A 6,000-nucleotide genomic window follows, 5' to 3' on the forward strand; every position below is an offset into this window, starting at 1 on the left:
GGCATGGTGGCTCACACCTGTAATCCCAGCACTTTGGGAGGCCGAGGCAGGTGGATCACGAGGTCAAGAGATCGAGACCATCCTGGTCAACAAGGTGAAACCCCGTCTCTACTAAAAATACAAAAATTAGCTGGGCATGTAACGACTTTCCTTCCTGTCAACTCTAATCAATAACTCACATCTGTTCCCTTGGTTACTCACTCTGTACCCATTCCATCTTTCAAAACCCCAAGTCACACCACTGTGACTCATACATCCCCCTTCCCATCCTTATTTGGAATAATATTCACAAATAGCCAATTGGGTCAGTTTAGATTGTGTAATCTGATTCCAGCCCATAGGGGAGTGACACAGATGTAGATCCTTTACGTTAAAAATAAAAGCCCTGGGCCCGGCAATCCCAGCACTTTGGAAGGCTGAGGCGGACAGATCAGCTGAGGTGGACAGATCAGCTGAGGTTGGGAGTTTGAGACCAGCCTGACCAACATGAAGAAACACCATCTTCACTAAAAATACAAAATTAGCCAGACGTGGTGGCGCATCCCTGTAATCCCAGCTACTCGGAAGCCTGAGGCAGGAGAATCACTTAAACCCAAGAGCCAGAGGTTGCCGTGAGACATGATCGTGTCACTGCACTCCAGCCTGGCTGACAGAGACTCCTGCTCCAACCAACCAACAAACCCTTCCCTCATTTGTTCAGGGTGCTTTTGCAATCCTGATTAACACAAACAACACCGTTTTGCAGAAGTAACTTGCCTCCCCGCCCCTCCCCGAGATGGAATTTCGCTCTGCCTCCCCGTCTAAAGTGTAGCAGCGCAATCTCAGCTCACTGCAACCACTGCCTTCAGGGTTCAAGCTATTCTACTGCCATGTTGGTTCAAGACTGCCATGTTGGTTCAAGACCAGCCTGACCAACATGCTGAAACCCCATATTCATTTAAAAAAAGAAAGAGAGAGAGAGAGAAGAAAAAGAAAAAGACCTTTTAAGAAATAGATTTTTTGTGGACCTAGAAATAGAAATTCCATTTGACCCAGCAATCCCATTACTGGGTATATATCCAAAGGACTATAAATCGTTCTACTATAAGGACACATGCACATGAATGTTCATTGCAGCACTGTTTACAATAGCAAAGACCTGGAACCAACCCAAATGCCCATCGATGATAGACTGGACTGGGAAAATGTGGCACATATACACCATGGAATATTATGCAGCAATCAAAAACGATGAATTCGTGTCCTTTGTAGGGACATGGATGAATCTGGAGAACATCATTCTCAGCAAACTGACACAAGAACAGAAAATGAAATACCGCATGTTCTCACTCATAGGCGGGTGATGAACAATGAGAACACATGGACACAGGGAGGGGGGCCCTACACACTGGGGTCTATTGGGAATAGGGGAGGAACAGCAGAGGGGGAGCTGGGGAGGGATAGCACGGGGAGAAATGCCAGATGTGGGTGAAGGGGAGGAAGGCAGCAAATCACACTGCCATGTGTATACCTATGCAACTATCTTGCATGTTCTGCACATGTACCCCAAAACCTAAAATGCAATAAAAACAAACAAACAAACAAACAAACAAAAACAAGAAGTCTATTCTTAAGTCAGTTTCGGATTGTTGTTTGTTAAGGCCACTGCTTGGGATACAGAAAAAAAAGAGAATCTAACGTAAAATAAGTAAATGTTTTAGAAAGAGAAACAAGAATAGATACAAGAAATAGAAACAGCAGTATAAGAAAATGAAGACCAACAAGAAAATACGAAGGAGAAGAAAAACCAGACTGGAAGAAAGGAGAACGAACAGGTAAGGGAATCAGGAGGCCTATTATGCCTTTTCTCCCCTCCCTGATGCATGAAATTTGAAAGACTATCCCAATGTAAAAAAAAACAAGCAAAGGGATACACAAATAATCACCCCCCAAACTTTGTTAATAATGACACAATACTACCACTGTCACTTGGCTCAGGTGCCAGCAGGTGGAGTGTATTCTCCAGATTCTGCAGGAGAAGCAGGGAAGACCCCTCCTTGCCCTGGCTGTGACTCTACCACTGACACACCTGCAGTACAGCACCTGCAGCTTCCCACCCACACCAGGCCAGGCCAGGCCAAGCACTCATACCCACCTTCTGGCCCCCAGACTCACTGCTGCTGCCACCACTAGCGCCGATGCTAATGCCGCTGCCGTTGCCCTCAATGCAGAGGCCCAACCTATGAGTCTCTTACCACCTGGCAACCGCCAAACCCCTGCCCCTGCCCTGGTGGCAAGCAGCTGTCCTCCTACCTTTCCGGCGCTCTGCAGTCTCCATCACTGCCCCCAGCCACAGCGAGGCGAGCTGTGTTGCCACAAGCTCCAGCATCCAGCATGTGGCAGGCGGCTCTTCCTTCTCCTGGCATGGAGGAGCTGGGTTGGCAAAGCCAAAAAGCCCAGAACAGGATGCAGAGAGTCATACCGTTAGAGTCCCACCTTGTCATGCTGGCCACTGGGTGGCACAGGCCAGTTTCAGTGAAGGCACTCATACCCACCCTCCAAAGTCCAGCTGCTCCTTTTGTCACAAACTGCCCAGGATCTGGGGCCTGGGATGGGGTAGTGGGGACACCACGGTACCTGGACTTTCCCACTCCACAGGAATTGCTGGGCCCACCTGGGCTGAGCTCAGGAAGCAGGAGCAGCAGAAACTCAGTCCCAGCCAGCTCTCCCCACCAAAGTGCTCGTTCCCCTTCCTGACGCCTAGACCCACAGAGCCCTGTCACCCCGTGGTGTTTGCTACTGTGTCCTGGGGGTCCCAGGTGGTCCCCACAACACAGAATGAGAGGGCATGGGCTCAGGAACTACCGGGTCCGGGCACCCCACCATGCTCAGGATTCCCAAGGAAACGTTATGTGCCCACCTTGCTAGAGCAGGAAGAGATGGCCCTATAGAGTCCAGAGTCCAGGGAGGGGAGAACTGCTCTTCTCTCAAAGACCACTGCTGTCACTGACACCTCCGCTGCCAGCCAGCCATCAGTGGTGCAGCCCCCGATAGACGTGCCACTTGCAGTGTAGCTCTGGGATAGGGCCAGCATGCTGCACCCCACAGCAGGAAGTGTAACACCCGATGGTGGCTCCACCTGCTCCTGCCTCAGACACTGCAGCACCCGATGGTGCCTGCAATCCACCCTCCCCACCCCACCCCACTCTGTGCAGCACACCCCGGGATAATGCCCCCAATTTACTCCCTTCCATGGGCAGTTCACCACATACAGCAACCCCAGCCAGAATCGTATTGCGGTCAGTGACACCCCGATATGCAACCCAAACCGACCCCCATTGTGGGCAGTGCAACCCCAGATAGCACCCCAATCCCCTCCCTACTGGGTGCAGAGCAGGTCCCCATAGCTCCTCCAACCCACTTCCTGCCTCAGGAACTGCAGCCAGGGATAGCGCTCCAAACTTGCTACCCACCTCTGGAAATGTAGCCACGGATAGTACACCCAATCCATCCCCCACCATGAGCAGGGTAGCTCCCAATAGCGGACCCAACCTGCCCCTGCCCCAGCCAATATGCCTCGGATAGCACACCCACCTGCTCCCTGCCAGGCAACACAGACCCCTGATAGCACCCAACATGCTCCCTCACCATGAGCAGTCTATCCTGCCCCCAACAGCGCCCCCAGCCAACCCCCACTTCCTCTCCTCATGCAGTCTGGCCTCCAGTAGTGCTCCCAAGAAACACTCCCCACCTCTACCTCAGTGCAGCCCCCCCCAGCACCTTCAAAACCCCCTCCCCACCACCAGGAGTGTAGCACCCTATACTGACCATAACCCATCCCCCACCACTGATTTGAGCCCGATAGTGTCCCCAACCCACCCCCTGCTGAAGGCAGCAGCCATGGATAGTGCCCCAACCAGTTCCCAGATGGAGGCAGTGACGCCCTGGTTATCACACTCCCCACCCACCATGGACAATGTAACACCCCACAGAGACCCCAACCTATTCCTGACAAAGGAATTGCACCATCCTATAGCTCCTGCAACTTGCCCCCCAATGCTGGCAGTTCATCCCCGGTCAGTGCATCCCCAGACAGTGCTCCCAAAACGCCCCACTGCCGCTGGCTGTACAGCTTGGGATACCGCCCCAACCCACCCCCAGCACTGTACCCCGGACAGCGGCCCCAACCCACTCCCCTCCATGGGCAGCGATGCTCCCAGATAGCACACCCAACCAGCCCGAAACACAGGCCGTGAGGTCCACACGGACAGTGTCCACTGCCCACAGTAGGGTGGGCACCGCCAACCCAACTGCAGGAACTGCGCCGGGGATGGTGAACCTATGCGGCCACCTTTTCCCCTTCCTTGCTGGGCTGTAGTCTCCTTTCTCGCCACCAACCATACTGCCCCAACCCACCACCATCCAAGGGCCATGCACTCCCAGATAGGGTGCCCAATCCTCTCCCCTCCGTGGGCAGTGGCACCCCAGGTAACACACCCAACCAAACCCTGAATACGGGCAGTGACACCCTGAATAGCACCTACTGCCCAGGGCATGGCGCCCCCAACCCGCCCTCCGTGATGCAGGCCGTGCGGGCCGGGATGGAGAACCTATCCCACCATCATTTTACCTTTCTGGCTGCGCTGTAGTCTTCCTCACTGCCACCAACCACAACACCGAACTGAGCCAAGATGCTGCAGGCTCCAGCTTCCAGCGTGGGTGGGTGCTCCGTCTTCACCTCTAAACCCGGCCATAGCCGGTAGCCGAGCTGACCCAGAAGAACCTAAAATGGCGAGACTCCCCTTTGGCATGCTTCGTATAAGACATTCTTGTACTACATGTCCTGATTGGATGAGTGAAAAAACTACAAGGTCTACTCTAATTGGTCTTTATTTTCATGCCTCGATTGGTTATCCTGATTTGCTCTCATCCAATAAGAACATGTAGTCTAGGAACGCTTTGTATAAAATCGGTGAGCCGAGGTCGCACCATGGCACTCCAGCCTGGGTAACCAAAGCAAAACTCGGTCTCAAAAAAAAGAAAAAGAAAAGAAATTAATTAACTGTTCTTTGTTCTTTGTTCTGGCTTCTGCAAACCTGTTAGCGGCTACAGCATTCTGGATGTATAAAAAGGCCTCATTTTGGCCGGGCGCGGTGGCTCACGCCTGTAATCCCAGCACTTTGGGAGGCCGACACGGGTGGATCAGAAGGTCAAGAGATCGAGACCATCCTGGTCAACATGGTGAAACCCCGTCTCTACTAAAAATACAAAAATCAGCTGGGCATGGTGGTGCGCGCCTATAGTCCCAGCTACTCGGGAGGCTGAGGCAGGAGAATTGCCTGAACCCAGGAGGCGGAGGTTGCGGTGAGCCGAGATCGCGCCATTGCACTCCAGCCTGGGTAACAAGAGCGAAACTCCGTCTCAACAACAACAACAACATCAACAACAAAAAGGCCTCGTTTTCTTTCTCCTGTGCTCAGCCTTGGGATGCTAATCTGCTGAGCCGGTGGCCACCTTAATAAAATCCTCCCGTTTCACCATTGGTCTCTCTGTTCTCCTGAATATTCTGTAACACAATCGCAGCACCTGATGCTATTGGAAGATTCATAGACTCCAGGACATTTCTGGAGCCTAGAAATGGTGAGTGTGTCGGGCTGAGAGTTTGGAGAAGGGGGAGGCCTTTTTGGAACCGGCCACAAATGGCAGTGGCGGGATAGAGTCTGAGCCTAAGTTCCCCACCACTTAGCCCTCTGTCTCCCCCAGTGCAGGGACCCCGGTGGTCCTGTTCTGTTTCAGCCGCTTTAGCCCCAGCCTGTAGCCCTCTTAGCGCAGCTCTGCGCCCACAGCCCTGCATGTTCCCCAGGTTGTGAAAAGGTCATCAGGGCAAGACGCCGACTGGGTGTGCAGGGCTCCTGCGTGAAAGGAGCTGTGGTCTACAGGGACCCCAGTCCCTACTTTACCCTGTTCAAAAATAAACTGAAGCACCATTAAAATGATAAAGAGTTAATATGGCCGGGCCTG

Source organism: Callithrix jacchus, chromosome 22 (assembly GCF_049354715.1).
Source record: "Callithrix jacchus isolate 240 chromosome 22, calJac240_pri, whole genome shotgun sequence".
Lineage (NCBI taxonomy): Eukaryota > Metazoa > Chordata > Mammalia > Primates > Cebidae > Callithrix > Callithrix jacchus.